Source organism: Podarcis gaigeae (assembly GCF_964106915.1).
Source record: "Podarcis gaigeae genome assembly, chromosome: 10".
In the NCBI taxonomy this organism is placed as follows: Eukaryota; Metazoa; Chordata; class Lepidosauria; order Squamata; family Lacertidae; genus Podarcis; species Podarcis gaigeae.
In genome coordinates, this window is record NC_139686.1 from 13,172,938 (window position 1) to 13,188,700 (window position 15,763).

The 15,763-nt window shown below is 47.1% G+C and overlaps 1 protein-coding gene across 8 annotated transcripts in view; it reads right to left on the reverse strand.

The window, feature by feature from the left end:
• Nucleotides 1-15,763, reverse strand: part of SOX5 (SRY-box transcription factor 5) — a 769,299-nt gene that overhangs the window by 476,849 nt on the left and 276,687 nt on the right. The gene's annotated exons all lie outside the window — the stretch shown is intronic.

Here is a 15,763-nt window from a genome sequence, read left to right on the forward strand (position 1 = left end):
ATCTACAGAAGGTGAACAGATTGGCAGCTCAATTATACTTCAGCATGGGCAACAGGCTAGCTTACGGTTTGCTCAGAAGGCCACATGGAACGCTCTATCATCATAGAATTGTAGAATTGGTAGGGACCCCGAGGGTCATCTAGTCCAACCCCCAGCAAAGCAGGAATCTCAACTAAAGCATCCATGGCAGATGGCCATCCAACCTCTGCTTAAAATATGGTTACCAGATTTTTCCCAATGAATCTGGGGACACTTTTCTTTTTCTTTCCTTTTTTGAAGCTGAGTAGCAACAGGGAGTCAGTAGTGGGGATGGTGAGGCAAAAGACCCTGGGCCCAAGAACACATGCTATGATGGGATAATGAGCTGCTTGTGTGTAAAAGCTTGATTCCTCTGGGGTTTGGCTGGTCACCCAAACCTAGGCACTAACGGAGCCCCCAAAGCATGACTCCGTCAGTCGCTGGTAGAATCCGACAGTGGGCGTCTACGGAACTTACTCCAACATAAAAGTTGTTTGACGGACATGCGCCTCCTGGACTCTCTGCGTGACAGCTTCCGGCGAGGGGTGGGGGTTGCTAAAGGGGGTCTTGTTACCTCCTCACTGTTCTCACTAGAAGTATCCCAGAGCCTCTCCCCCGATTCCCTTTCCGCTGGAACTCCTGCTCTCCCCCTACTGGTTCCTTCTTCTGCTGTAGAGTCTCTCCTATTCTCCTGGAGCCTCTCCACCACCTGTCCCTCCGATGGCAGTTCCCTGACACATGCATATTGTATAAACGTGCAAAGCCCTTCTTTTGCACCCTGTGAAACATAAATGCGCAGAGTTTTTTTTAAAAAAACTGGGCAACAGCCGCCTGCCCGTGGCTCCCAAGCCTCCCCCATCAGTCAAAACAAAGGGGAAAGGGGGCAGGAGATCTGTACTGCTGGACATTCCCGGTTCCGCTCTGGCAGTGGCGGCGGCAGTCAGCAGCCCGGAGCCAGCCTGGTAGCACAGTTGGCTCTGGCTTACTTCAGGAGCTGCTTGCTGCCATGGCACCTGCCATTTTTCCTCCTCAGAAGTCCCCATATGATGGGTTGCGCACAAGACACATCATATGGGGACTTCCGGAGAGGCAAAATGGCGGGCTCCATGGCAGCGAGCAGCTCCTGAAGCCAGCCAGAGCCAACTGCTCTACCAGGCTGGCTCTGGGCTGCTGAGGCTGCCGCTGCCACGTCTCCCGGGGACAGATTTGCAAATCTGGGGACAGAATTTGTTCGGGAACAGATTTGCAAAGCCGGGGACTGTCCCCAGAAACCATGGACATCTGGTAACCCTAGCTTAAAAACCTCTAAGCAAGTATCTTAAGAAACATTGCAAAATTAATGAATGTTAGAATGACGTTGGTTTAGAAATTACGTGGTTTCCACCGGTAATGGATAAGTAAAATGAAAAGAAAGGTTAAAAATTAAATGAAAAATAAGGGAAAGGATTTGCTGAATTAATAAATTAGAAATTGGAATACAGAAAGGGGAGGTATGAGGAAGTCGGGGAAGTAAGTTATAAGAAAATAAGGGATTGAAATTACACTTGTTTTTTGTTATTTTTGTTTGTTTGTATTTTTGTTTTGTTTTGTTTTTATATAAATCTCTGAAACTTCAATAAAAATCTTTTTTTAAAAAAATTAAAAACCTCTAAGCAAGGAGAGTCCACAACCTCCCGGGGGAGACTGTTCCACTGTCAAACATTCATAGCACCTCTGTAGCATTTCCACACACAAAAATAAAAGGAAGGGCCATAGCCTGGTGGTAGAGCATCTGCTTTGCAAGCAGAAGGTCCTAGGTTCAATCCCCAGCATCTCCAGATAAGGCTGAGGGAAAATCCCTGTCTGTAAACCTCGGCAAGCCACTGCCAGTCAGTGTCAACCATATGAAGCTAGATGGACTACTGAACCTGACTCAGTATATGGCAGCCTGCTGTAGTTCCTAAGCATTTCCCCATTACCTTATTTTGTAGACAAGCTTACAAACAGCAGTGCTCTTTGACGGGAGGAAAGCCAGGATTTATTTATTTGTGTGTGTGTGGCACATGCTACGTTCTGAGTTTCAAGCCTGGCAAAGCTCCCCGTGTTATGAATTTTTTGGTTTCTCCTCATGACTTCTTCCCTGTCACTACAGCGAGTTTGTTTTCATTTGGTGTTTTCAAGCACGGGTTGCGGTCATGTCTGTCCCGTGCGCGCCACTTGTTCGCTCTGTTTTGAAGCGCAAGTGGCTCATTCCCCGAGTCTCATCGTTGCTTTTTGGCCCAGTCTCCTAACAGGAAATGCGAGATTTATTTTATCTGGCTTGAACGACATTGTTCCTTCCTGGCTACTGGTGTTACTTCGCTCTGAATAACATGGCTTGGTGCTCACAGCTACCTAAGGTCAAAGCCGGAGGGTAATAGGCACATTTAAGAGCAGCAGGAAGAAAGGAAGAGAAAGCAATGGGGAGCGTCAGGACGTGGAGGTGGCAGTAAGAGGGGAGTAGCAAAGACGCAATGAAAGAGCCTTCTCTCACAGCTGTAAAGTTGCCACGGTTAGGAAAAAGCAATGTGTGGTGTAGTAGCTCTGACAGCAAAATCCTATATATGTTTTCTCAGTAGTTTCCCATTGAATTCAATGGGTTTTGCTTTCAGGTAAGGGGGGAGAGATGAAGCCAAGTAAGGGAGGGGAGATGAATTAAACCCACCAAGTGTCTCTATTTTCCAGGGACAGTCCCGGATTTACAGAAGCTGTCCCGGTTTCTGCTTTTCCTTAGGATGTCCCTGTTTTCACCAGAGAAATGTTGGAGGGCATGGAATTATGTAAAGGTCAAGTCAAGGAGATAAATAACTATACAACTTTTAGAAGACATCTGAAAGCAGCCCTGTACAGTAGTACCTCTGGATGCGAACGGGATCCGTTCCAGAGCCCCGTTCGCATCCTGAAGTGAACGTAACATGCGACTGCACGACTTTGCATGCACAGGTCACGTTTTGCCGCTTCCGCGCATGTACATGATGTCATTTTGAGCACCTGCGCATGCGCGAATGGCAAAACCCAGAAGTAACGCACTCCGTTGCTTCCGGGTCACCGCGGAGCGCAACCTAAAAATATTCATCCCGAAGCTACTTCAACCCGAGGTAGGACTGTATAGGAAAGTTTTAAATGTTTTATTATGTTTTTATATATGTTGAAAGCTGCTCAGAGTGGATAGTGGGGCAGATGATGATGATGATGACGATGACGATGACGATGACGATGACGATGATGATGATGATGATGATGATGATGAAATAGGCTGTCCCTATTTTCATCGGAGAAATGTTGGAGGGTATACAGATGTTGCAAAGCATTTTGTTGAAATTAATCCAGCTTGTTTTAAGCATATATAAAAATATTTTTTTCAAGAACAACTATCCTTTAGGTGTTTCCCACCCCCACAAACCCCCCTGGAGATAGTCAAGAAAGATTTGTTGTTGTTGTGATACACACACACACATGGCTGCCCCCTCTGCTTGTGTTGCTTGCCAACTCCAGCTGCCCCACCTCGCGAAACCGCCTCCCTTTACGCCCCCCCATCTTTCCCTCTCTCTCTGCCTTAGTAAAGGTAAAGGTACCCCTGTCCGTACGGGCCAGTCTTGACAGACTCTAGGGTTGTGCGCTCATCTCACTCTATAGGCCGGGAGCCAGCGCTGTCCGAAGACACTTCCGGGTCACGTGGCCAGCGTGACGAAGCTGCTCTGGTGAGCCAGCGCAGCACACGGAAATGCCGTTTACCTTCCCGCTAGTAAGCGGTCCCTATTTATCTACTTGCACCCGGGGGTGCTTTCGAACTGCTAGGTTGGCAGGCGCTGGGACCGAGCAACGGGAGCGCACCCCGCCGCGGGGATTCGAACCACTGACCATGCGATCGGCAAGCCCTAGGCACTGAGGTTTTACCCACATTTCATGTAAATCCAGAGGTTTGTGATGCGGCACTACAAATTCTCCAGTGGCAGCTAACTGTTGACAGCCTGACTTTTTTTATGTATATAGGAATATCTAGCTAGCTAGCTAGCTCTACACACTCACACACAGGCACAGGTTGAATTTAGCGTGAGACAAGACTGAGCTATGTGGACCAATGTAATCTGACTCAATATAAGGCAGCTTCCTGTGTTCCTATGTGAACTTCCTGCACTGGACACCACCTTTGGGAGATTCAGGTGTTCATCCTACTTTTAAGTCATTTTGCTTCGCTGAATGCCATTCTCCGCATCCCCGAGTCTAAGGAAGACAAACAGCTTGACTGTGGCATATCCTCGTGCATCTGTTGCGATACATCTGATGGAAACTGCACCGGTGCAGTTTGCTCATGCTCTACGGAGAGCCATCTGGCCGCATGCAAACCGGCCCAGGACCCTTGATTTTCTTCCTCTTTTTCTTTTTTCAAAATAAAACTGCATGCTGGAGAGCTAAAGAGATCACCAGGCTGCTGGGATGGTTGCCAGATGGTAGTTCAGGTATGTTTATGAGATGAAGTTTCTTATTTTTTATATGTCTGCGTGTTTTGACACTGTTCGCCTAGAGGCAAGGAACATGAAAAGAGCTACTAAGGGCCTCTCAACCACAGAAGGTGCCCGTCAAGCCCCAATTTATCTCATGAGAACAAGGCTGGGGCCTTTCTTCAGCCCAAGGCAATCCCCGCAGGAGTCCCATGCTAGAGGCAAAAGTGGGTGGGGCAATAAATGTATGTCGTCGCTCTTTTCAAAACTTTGATCAACTTGGCTAGTTTCTATGGACGCTGGCTTAAAGCTATGCCAGATCTATACCCTGTTCAGAACTGAGGTTGCTGCCGCCGCTCTTCCTAAGGTTGGCAGAGGAAAAGCAAGCCTTTAAATTTATGTTCTCTGCCAGGTTGCCAGCAGGGCTTATCCACACATTTTGCCACATGGAGGTCAATGCTTTGACGCTCCACATCCAAATGTTTATTATTTCTTTGCCCCGAGCTTTCCCCACAAAAAAACTGCTCTTTAAAGCTGAAGAGGAGCAAATGTCAATTCTGGATTTTCCACAGATTGATGTTTGCTCTATTGGGGCAAATGGAGCAGGTTTAGATGCAGAAAGCTCCAAAGCAGGGAAGGAAAAGGGTGCTCAGACATGGAGCTTTAAACTGTGGAGGAAAGAGAAGTGTGAATAAGCCCCAAGTTGAACAGGTCTTGGATCCAGCCTAAGTCCCTGCCCCCCCCCAGTCCTACCCTTGCTCTTCTCTAGAAAAGAGGAGCCAGAGAATGAGGTGTTTGTGTGTGTGTGTGTGTGTGTGTGTGTGTGTGTGTGTGTGTGTGTAATGCCTGAGAGATTATAACTGGTCCAGAATAACAAACTCTACAGGCTTGGATGCAGTTTCAGAGCCTGAATCATGTTATGAAATCATGCTTTTTAATTGTAACTGTTTATAGGATGTTTTTGACTGAAACTGCTTCTAGATGTTTTGAACTGAAGCTGTTTTTAGAATGCCTTAACTGTGTTCGCTCAGTTGACTAGAGCGTGGTGCTGATAATGCCAAGGTTGTAGGTTTGATGGCCGTGTGGGACAACTGCATATTCCTGTATTGCCGGGGGTGGCACTAGATCATAGAATCATAGAATTGTAGAGTTGGCAGGGACTATGAGGGGTCATCTAGCCCAACCCCCAGCAATAAAGGAATCTTTTGCCCTACATGGGATTCAAACCCACAACCCTGAGATTGCGAGTCTCCTGCTCTACTGACTGAGCTCTCCCAGGCCTGTCTGGGCCCCTTCCAATTCTACAATACTATGATTCTGTGAGTGCTTTTCTGTTTTTTAATAAAACATGGATATGTTTGCTGCCCTGGGCTCCTTCAGGAAGGCAGGCAGGATATAAACCCAACAAACAAACATGTATCTGCTCTGGAGGGAACATGTTATTTAATTATTTAACACATGGGTGGCGCTGTGGGTTAAACCACAATGGGGTGAGCTCCCGTTGCTCAGTCCCTGCTTCTGCCAACCTAGCAGCTTGAATAGGTACTGCTCCGGCGGGAAGGTAAATGGCGTTTCCGTGCTCTGCTCTGGTTCACCAGAAGCGGCTTAGTCATGCTGGGCACATGACCCGGAAGCTGTACGCCGGCTCCCTCAGCCAATAAAGTGAGATGAGCACCGCAACCCCAGAGTCGGTCACGACTGGACTTAATGGTCAGGGGTCCTTTTTAATTATTTGTTGAGGGAAGGGCACTCAAAAGGTCCCAGGTACAATTCCTAGCACCTTCAGAGACGGCTGAGAAAAGACTTGAGCTTGAAACCCCGGAAAGCTGTTGCCAGTCAGTGTGGACAACACTCAGCTTGATGGACCAACAGTCTGACTTGGTATAAGGTCCCCCACCTAGCCTTAAGATTCACCGTGTTCCTTCATTTTACGTATATTTCTATTTTATTAGTTTGCTTTCTTTGCACTGAGTGAGCAAAGCGAAAAACTTGCCGAATATTGTACTTATTATTGGCACCCACTCATTGTTCTTTAAGAAATGGAAGATTTTCAAGGGGAAAATAAAGCACTGGACTGAAACATCACTGACTGAAGCAGGTAGTCATACCCTGCCTCACTTTTCTGCTTCACTTTCAGAGAACCCAAATTAAGACGAAATCCAATTGACCTCAGCTCAGTCTGCACGAGACTCTTAATCTCAGGGTTGTGAGTTCGAGACCCACGTTGGACAAAAGATTCCTGCATTTCAGGAGGGTTGGACTAGATGCCCCTCGTGGTCCCTTCTAACTCTTTGATTCTAAGGCAGCTTCCTAGGTTCTTGTGTTGCTGTTGTTTTCAGAACATTTTTGTCCCACAGGATGCGTCTCTTTAGCCTGATAGAGCTTCATGAAGCAGGCTCTCTCACTGCTCTGGACACTTTCCATGGACATCCCAATGATGGGACCCTCCTCAATACATTTCCCTTTCATTTCCTGCCTCCTGTTTCTTTCCAGGAGTCCTCCATAGGCCAGAGCTTTATTACAGTGAGGTCAAGACAGCAGAGGTTTGGAAGAAAACTGCCTCGTCAGTTTTGCGAGCAAAACCCAACGCACAAACACACAGAGAAAAGGCTACTTCTAGCCCTGATTGCTACTGGAAATCAGCATATGATTATGACTGGGGAGGGGAGGGGAGGGGAAGGAAGAGTGTTGTTAGCATGTCTCATTTAAATACACGCACAGGGATTTTGCTCTGTTTCCCCCTTCACTTTAGGTAAGGTAATTATTATGGAAACTGTCAGCTGGGTTATTAATTAGGCAGCCATGAAGATAACACACACCGTCTCCCCCAATAAGCCTTGGCATGAGGGCAAACAGAGGCTGTTGGCAGGAAGGCGTAGAGAGAGAGAAAGAGAGTGGCATGGGCTGCAGAACCTTGCCGTGGCCAAGCCCTCTTGACACAGAAGGGTTTCCCTTCCCTCTGCCAGTGCCTCGCTTGACGCCAGCTCGGCTGCCTTCCCCACTTCCAACAATGGCTCTCCTCCATGTTGGCAACCAGAGAGCCTCGCAGAAGAAATTGCTCTTGGAAAAAAAGAGTGTGAGTGGAAGGAAGAGGAGCGAGCCAAGAGAGAGGGATCCAAATGGAAGCTCCCACACTCTTAAATGTCACTCGAAAATATCACACACACGTGTGTGTGCCTGCGCGCGAGCGCGCACACACACACACACACACACAGAGCCAGCTCTGTCCATAATGAGACACAAGAGATGGCAACTGCACCGGTGGGTGATGTGAAATACCTAGAGGGATGTGGTACAACTGAAGCAAAACGCCCGTCGACTCACTTCAACAGCAGATTTCTTTACCTGCTCCAAGAACAGAACTAAGGCTTCTGGATAATGATTCCTGGCCTTAAAACAAAAAAGCGATAAGGATGCTAATGATAGATTTACCGTGAGCATTTTAATCATTTCTGTTTTGTCCTCCTCATAGGTTTCTTTAGAAAAGAACAGGACACATATTTGTAAACATTTTAAACATGGAGGGGGAAGGATCAGTCACGGGATGCTGGAAACCAGAGCGGGAACAGTGGAAGCGGAAGGTCTGTTTGAGGAATTTAAAAAAAAATATCACATGGGTTTGTAGATATTGTGTGGTTGGAGGTTGCAAAAGGCTATGGGGCGGGAGCATGGAAAGGTGGAGTAAAGAAGGAGCAGGAAGATGGGGGGAAATGCCACATTTGTTATGTTTATATCCCAGCTTTTTCTCCAAGGAGCTCAAAGTGGCACACATGGTTCTCTCGCTCCTCATATAATCACCACACGAAAAACCCTGTGAGATAAGGTAGGCTGAGAGGCCATGACTGGCCCAAAGTCACCACAGTGTGTAGGATTTGAACTCTGGACTGCCAGGCCCTAGTCCAACACTCTAAACACTTACGCTGCAGTGGCTCCTCCATGATCTTGGAATAGGAAGGGTGCATGTTGGACACAGGAAACAAAAGACAGCTGAATTTCACATGCAAATATTGGTCCGTCATTTGTTTAAACCTCAGAGCAAGTCTCAAATTTTCTCCTTACAAACTACTGTAAAACCGAGGTCTAGTGAAAGAATACAGAAACCTACACAGTCCATTCACAGCTGATTAAAAGAAAGGGTACAGTGGTACCTCGGGTTAGGAACTTAATTCGTTCTGGAGGTCTGTTCTTAACCTGAGGTAGCACTTTAGCTAACGGGCATAGCTGTCAACGTTTCCCTTTTTTTAAGGGGAATTCCCTTATTCTGAATAGGATTCCTCGTAAGAAAAGGGAAAAGTTGACAGCTATGCTAATGGGGCCTCCTGCTGCCGCCATGCCACTGCCGTGCAATTTCTGTTCTCATCCTGAAGCAAAGTTCTTAACCTGAGCTACTATTTCTGGATTAGCAGAGTCTGTAACCTGAAGTGTCTGTAACCTGAAGCGTCAGTAACCCGAGGTACCACTGTATTCCCAGATAAACATGCCATGAGACTCCAAGGGGTTTCATCCAATTACTCAAAGTAGATCTGTGAAAGTTGTGGGCTCTGAGTAACTTAGGTTCCTGGGTCTACTTTGTGTAGGACTTAGCTGGGGGAAAAACAAACTCAGATGTGGTGGGGTTCAAGATTCACCACAGCCAGCACTTAAGACTCACATCTTAAACATTGCCCACCTCTATTCTGGCTTATTCCGCATGCTTCAGCGGAAGAAAACCACTACTTGGTTGTGATCTTTCCAGCTGAGGGGAAAATCCACAAATCGCGACGGGATACATGACGCAGAAGTCCGCCCTTTCCATGTAAGGAAGCCATGGGCAGCCGTACACAGTTCCTTTTATACATTCTCGGGGAAAGCCTTGGAAAATGGTCTAGCAGCCCTGGGATTTCCATTAGCTCTCTCTCTCTCTGACTGCACATCTCTCCCAGCTCTGCCCTGCACCACCACATGGACACACCCATGTCGTGGTAGAATACCAGGTCACCTAGAAGGCCTAAAAAAGCATCCACGTTCTCAGGACTGGTCTCCCTCCCCACCTCTGGCAAAGAGAGCCAAACCATGGAAGGGAGAGGGGGGTGGGGAGCCATGTGTTTTTCTCCTTGATCTGCGCAGCCTTCGGTGCTCCAGAGTAAACGCTGCCAGAACAGGAGAAGTGCATTATGCTAACTATTCTGCCGCGGCTCCGCGGTGCTAAAGGTAAGATGTAACGCAGCGCAGCTTTTATTCGCCAGGATTCCCCTCAGGCAGCCTCTGTTAAAAGGGTTAATGACAGATGTTTCCATTAAACCTGACCTACCTCTTAATTTCGCAGCCGCCTGACAATATCCCTGCCTCTGTGCTTATTTGCATGGGCAGACAGAGTCGCTCCATGACATGCCACACACACACGCGTGCGCCCAAATGTCAACCCATTCTTTTTTTATAAAAAACAACAACAATGTTGATCTGCACCCATGTGTGCATTTTCCCCCTAATAAAATAAAAATAAAAATAACAAGAGACTTTTTTTTTTAATGTTCCTATACACAGGGAATTCAGAAGCACACAAACCATATAAATGAATGTAGTTATGCCCTTCAGAAGTATTAGGACTACCTGTTGCCTACTCCTTGAATACTTCTGATGGCCCTTTTCACATCTGTACATCATCACTTTTGGGGAGAGATTCTTTAGCCGTGATTCCTGCATTGCAGGGGGTTGGACTAGATCAGGCTTCTTCAAACTCAGCCCTCCAGATGTTTTGGGATTACTGCAATGCGCTCTATGTGGAGCTAAATTTGAAGGTGACCCGGAAACTACAACTAATCCAGAATGCGGCAACTAGACTGGTGACTGGGAGCGGCCACCGAGACCATATAACACCAGTCTTGAAAGACCTACATTGGCTCCCAGTACGTTTCCGAGAACAATTCAAAGTGTTGGTGCTGACCTTTAAAACCCTAAACGGCCTCAGTCCAGTATACCTGAAGGAGCGTCTCCACCCCATCATTCTGCCCGGACGCTGAGGTCCAGCGCCGAGGGCCTTCTGGCGGTTCCCTCATTGCGAGAAGCAAAGTACAGGGAACCAGACAGAGGGCCTTCTTGGTAGTGGCACCTACCCTGTGGAACGCCCTCCCACCAGATGTCAAAGAGAAGAACAGCTACCAGACTTTTAGGAGACATCTGAAGGCAGCCCTGTTTAGGGAAGTTTTAATGTTTAACAGACCACTGTATTTTATTACTTTGTTGGAAGCCACTCAGAGTGGCTGGAGAAACCCAGCCAGATGGGTTGGATATAAATAATAAACTATTATTATTATTATTATTATTATTATTATGGCCTACAACTCCCATGATCTCTAGCTGGCAGGACCAGTGGTCAGGGCTAATGGGAACTGTAGTCTCAAAACATCTGGAGGGCCGAGTTTGACGAAGCCTGGACTAGATGGTGAGTCCTTGGGTCCCTTCCAGCTCTACAGAGCCACGAGTATAAAATACTTCTGCTTGAGAGCCTAGCTACAAATGTGCCCCTTTGAAGGCAAACTGAGACTCGCACCAAACCCAGCCAGCATGGCCCATCGTCAGGGTGGTCCAAAACATCTGGAGTTTACCAGGTTGTGGGAGGCAACCAGAAGACCTCAGGTTCTCCATCCCAGACCTACAGTTTAAAGTGGCACAGCCCAGACTCTCACCAGCTTCGTTTTCTGTAAGGTGTAAGAATGGTTTTAAGACCTCTGCTGGAATAGCCTCCCACAATTGCAAATTGCACCATCCCTTTGGGAGAAGACACCATTAAACTCTCTGAAATTAGAGTTGGTTTTGTAGCGCAGAGCTAGCCTAAAGCAAAAACTACTCTTCCGAGATCCTAACTAACAAGAAGACGAACAAAAGCAAAAGCCAAACTAACTTTTGGTATACCATTGGGAAAAAAATTATATTGGAAGAAGTGTCTAATTGTGTGTGTATGTGTGTGTGTGTGTCTGTGTGTGTGTACACCTTTTCCTTGTATGGAAATGTAAAGGATTGCATACACAACACACAAATCTTACCTGCCCAGGTGCCTAAAATTGCTACACGGAATCCAGAAGATATAGATGGATCGTCCAAAGGGTCTTCTAAACATTACTGACCCCTAGAGGCACTGGAATGAACTGATTCACCATCCAGACTAGGTTGAAAAGATGAATTGTGCTTGAGAGAGAAAGAGAAATCTCTGCTGAGCACAAACACATGGAATGGCCTCCCAGAGAAACAGCCACACGGATCAGAAAGACCCACGGAACGCACACTTCTAAACCTGGCCTGAGCAATCGAGGCAAACATGCCCACCCATCCATGTAAGGTCAGCTGCAGAGAATTTAGGCAACCTCCCGCACATGCCGATTGCCTGGGGCTTAAAAATGGGGGAGAAGGTCAAGAACGTGGTTGGCCATGGAAACATACTGTGGCTGGCAGGCTGAATTCAACGTGATGGGCTGCATGCCATGCAGGTATCCTCTAAAATGAGACCTGGCCCTTTAAATTACCAGCCTAGGGAAGATTCATAAGCCTGTAGAATACAAAGCACAACAGAGCCCTCTCATGCATTATTCATGTGTTGTTGGTCATCGTTCATTCATTCATTCATGCATTCATTCATGAACATAGGAAGCTGCTGTATACTGAGTCAAGACACTGGAACATCTAAGTCAGCCTTTCTCAACCTGTGGGTCCCCAGATGTTGTTGAACTACAATTCCCATCACTCCTAGCTAGCCAGGCCAGAGCTCAGGGATGATGGGAGTTGTAGTCCAACAACATCTGGGGACCCACAGGTTGAGAACCACTGATCTAAGTCTATACTGCCGGCACTGGCCGGCAGCAGCTTTCCTCATGCAGGGGACATCCCCAGCCCTGCCTGGAGATGCCTGGAGCTGGAGCTGGAATCCCCTGTATACAAAGCAGATGTTTTCCCATTGATCTGCAGCTTTTCTTCTTGGATTACTTATAGGTGGTCTACAATAATATAGCTCAAAATTAAAATCAGTCAAAGCAGTTTAGGCTGGAAGAATAGGGTGGGTCCTAAATCCCAGTTGTCAGAGGCCAGCATAGCGAGGTAAGTGTTCAGTAAATGACAAAAGCCACAAAATGAAGGTGCCGGCTGCACTCTGTGAGGAGGGAATTGAACAGTTTAGGGGCTGCCACACAGAACGGCCTCTCTTGGGCTGCCACCACTCAAATTTCTTAGGGTGGCAGAACTACCAAGAGATGCCCTTCTGCTACTCTTAACACCTGAAAGGTCTGTAGGGAAGGAGATAGTCTTTTGGGATATGTGAACATGCATCACTTAGGGATGTTGTTGAACTACAACTCCCATCACCCCTAGCTAGCAAGGCCAGAGCTCAGGGATGATGGGAGTTGTAGTCCAACAACATCTGGGGAACCACAGGTTGAGAACCGCAGATCTAAGTCTATATTGCCAGCACAGTATGTTTCCGGTCACAATTCAAAATGTTGGTGTTGACCTTCAAAGCCCTAAACATCTTTGGCCTTTTATACCTGAAGGAACATCTCCACCCCCCGTCGTTCAGACCGGACACTGAGGTCCAGCTCTGAGGGCCTTCTGGCAGTTTGCTCACAGTGAGACGTGAAGCTAAAAGGAACCAGGCAGAGGGCCTTCTCGGTAGTGGTGCTTGCCCTGTGAAATGCCCTCCCATCAGATGTCAAGAAGATAAACAGCTATATAACATTCAGAAGACACCTGAAGACAGCCCTGTACAGGGAAGTCTTTAATATTTGATGCTTTACTGTGTTTTCATATTCTGTTGGAAGCTACCCAGAGAAGCTGGGACAACTCATTCAGATGGGTGGGGTACAAATAATATCATCATCATCATCATCATCATCATTAGGCCATTGGGACAGCTCAGTTGGTAGAGTATGAGACTCTTGATCTCAGTGTAGTGGGTTTGAGCGCCATGTTGGGCCAAAGTTTCCTGCACTGCAGGGGGTTGGAGTAGATGACCATTGTGGTCCCTTCCAACTGTACAATTTTAGGATTCTATATTTGTATTACTTAGACAGCATCTTAAAAAGCAGAGATATCACCTTTGCCAACAAGGGTCCTTATAGTTAAAGTTATGGTTTTCCCAGTAGTGATGTATGGAAGTGAGAGCTGGACCATAAAGAAGTCTGATCGTTGAAGAATTGATGCTTTTGAATTATGGTGCTGAAGGAGACTCTTGAGAGTCCCATGGACTGTAAGAAGATCAAACCTCTCCATTCTGTAGGAAATCAGGCCTGAGTGCTTACTGGAAGGACAGATCCTGAAGCTGAGGCTCCAATACTTTGGCCACCTCATGAGAAGAGAAGACTCCCTGGAAAAGACCCTGATGTTGGGAAAGATGGAGGGCACAAGGAGAAGGGGACGACAGAGGACGAGATGGTTGGACAGTGTTCTCAAAGCTACCAGCATGAGTTTGACCAAACTGCAGGAGGCAGTGGAAGACAGGAGTGCCTGTTGTGCTCTGGTCCATGGGGTCACGAAGAGTCGGACACGACTAAACGACTAAACAACAACAACAATACTTGTATTACTAAAGTGAGGACCTTTGGTTGGGCCCGGAAACAGACTGGCAACCTGTGTGGCTGTATAAGAACAGAGATGAGGTGAGTTCAGAATAGAACCTTCGCCAGTAATCTGGCTGCTGCATGACCAGCTGAGGTTTACAGGGGAGACCACTGGTAAGAGAATAAGAAGAGCTCTGCTGGATCAAGCCAATGACCTATCTAGTCCAGCATCCTGTTCTCACAGTGGCTGACCAGAAGCCCGTGGAAAACCTGCAAACAGCACTCAAGCACAAGAGCACCCTCCCCCCATGTGGTTTCCAACAACTGGTATTCAGATTCGTTACTGCCTGGTCCGAGTTAGACACCAGCCCATCAAGCTCAATGCTGCTTACACAGACTGGCAGCATATCTCCGGGATTTCAGACAGAATTTCCTCTCCCCCCCCCCCTTGAGATGACAGGGACTGAATCCATGACCTTCTTCATGAAAAGCAGCCGCTCTTCCAGAGATCTGGGACTCCCCCTGCCCAACCCGCCAAGTGCCATTACGATCCCATCAAAGTGCAAATTACTGGAGAAAGTATTCCGTTAGCATCCCAAGCTGTGACTTGGCATAGAAAGGAGCGTCGCTGAGCGGAGATATCGGCAAGTATACCGTTTCAGATTAACGTGTGCGCGGAGGGAAAAGCCCCGATTTAGACAGCTCAGCAGGAGCTCGCCCGTCATGTTACATGTTAATTCGGCAAAACTGATACTCCTTGACAACTCCTCGGCGGTTAAGGAGGAGGTAAGCATCCTAATGCTTTGACAGAGCTAACATGTCTCGCGCACTTCTCTCCTGACCCCTCTCTTTCTCTCACCCCCTCTTTCCCCATGTCAAGATTTCATAATACCAGCACAGACACAGAATTCAAACAGCCCAAGACGTCCCCTAGGATTTGCCTACCAACATCGGGAATAGAAAGAGAAAGCTGTCTGAAGTTACTCCCAGCCTAAGTGTAGGTAACGTGAGGAACACAAACACGTGACATTCGATGAGCATACAATCTGTGTACAGTGGTAGCTTGGTTCTCTAATGGCTTAGTTGACGAACAAAGCATCCCCCAAACACCAAAAACCTAGAAGTAAGTGTTCCGGTTTTCAAACGCTTTTCGGAAGCTGAACGTCCAACTCAGCTTCCGCTTGAGTGCAGGAAGCTCCTGCAGCCAATCGGAAGCCACACCTTGTTTTTCGAATGGTTTCAGGAGTCGAACGGATTAAGTTCGAGAAACGAGGTTCTGCTGTACCTGCATGGACAGGTAGTTGAGTTGCACATCTGGTTAATTATTCACATGTAATGTTCAACAAGTATACATTCTATGTATCTGTGTAGCTGAGCCATGTACAGTTATTGAGTAAGTGTAGAATCTGAGTACAGTGGTACCTCGGGTTAAGTACATAATTCGTTCCGGAGGTCTGTTCTTAACCTGAAACTGTTCTTAACCTGAAGCGCCACTTTAGCCTCCTGCTGCCGCCGTGCCGCCGGAGCACGATTTCTGTTTTCATCCTGAAGCAAAGTTCTTAACCTGAAGCACTATTTCTGGGTTAGCGGAGTCTGTAACCTGAAGCGTATGTAACCCGAGGTACCACTGTACCTACATAAGGGTTGCAGAATAAATCGGATCCAGTGCACATCTAAAGACACCTAATTTCACCATATTGTTATCCAGTCAAGCTATGTGTACAATAATGCATATATTAGGGTACAGCATGGATACAAATGCAG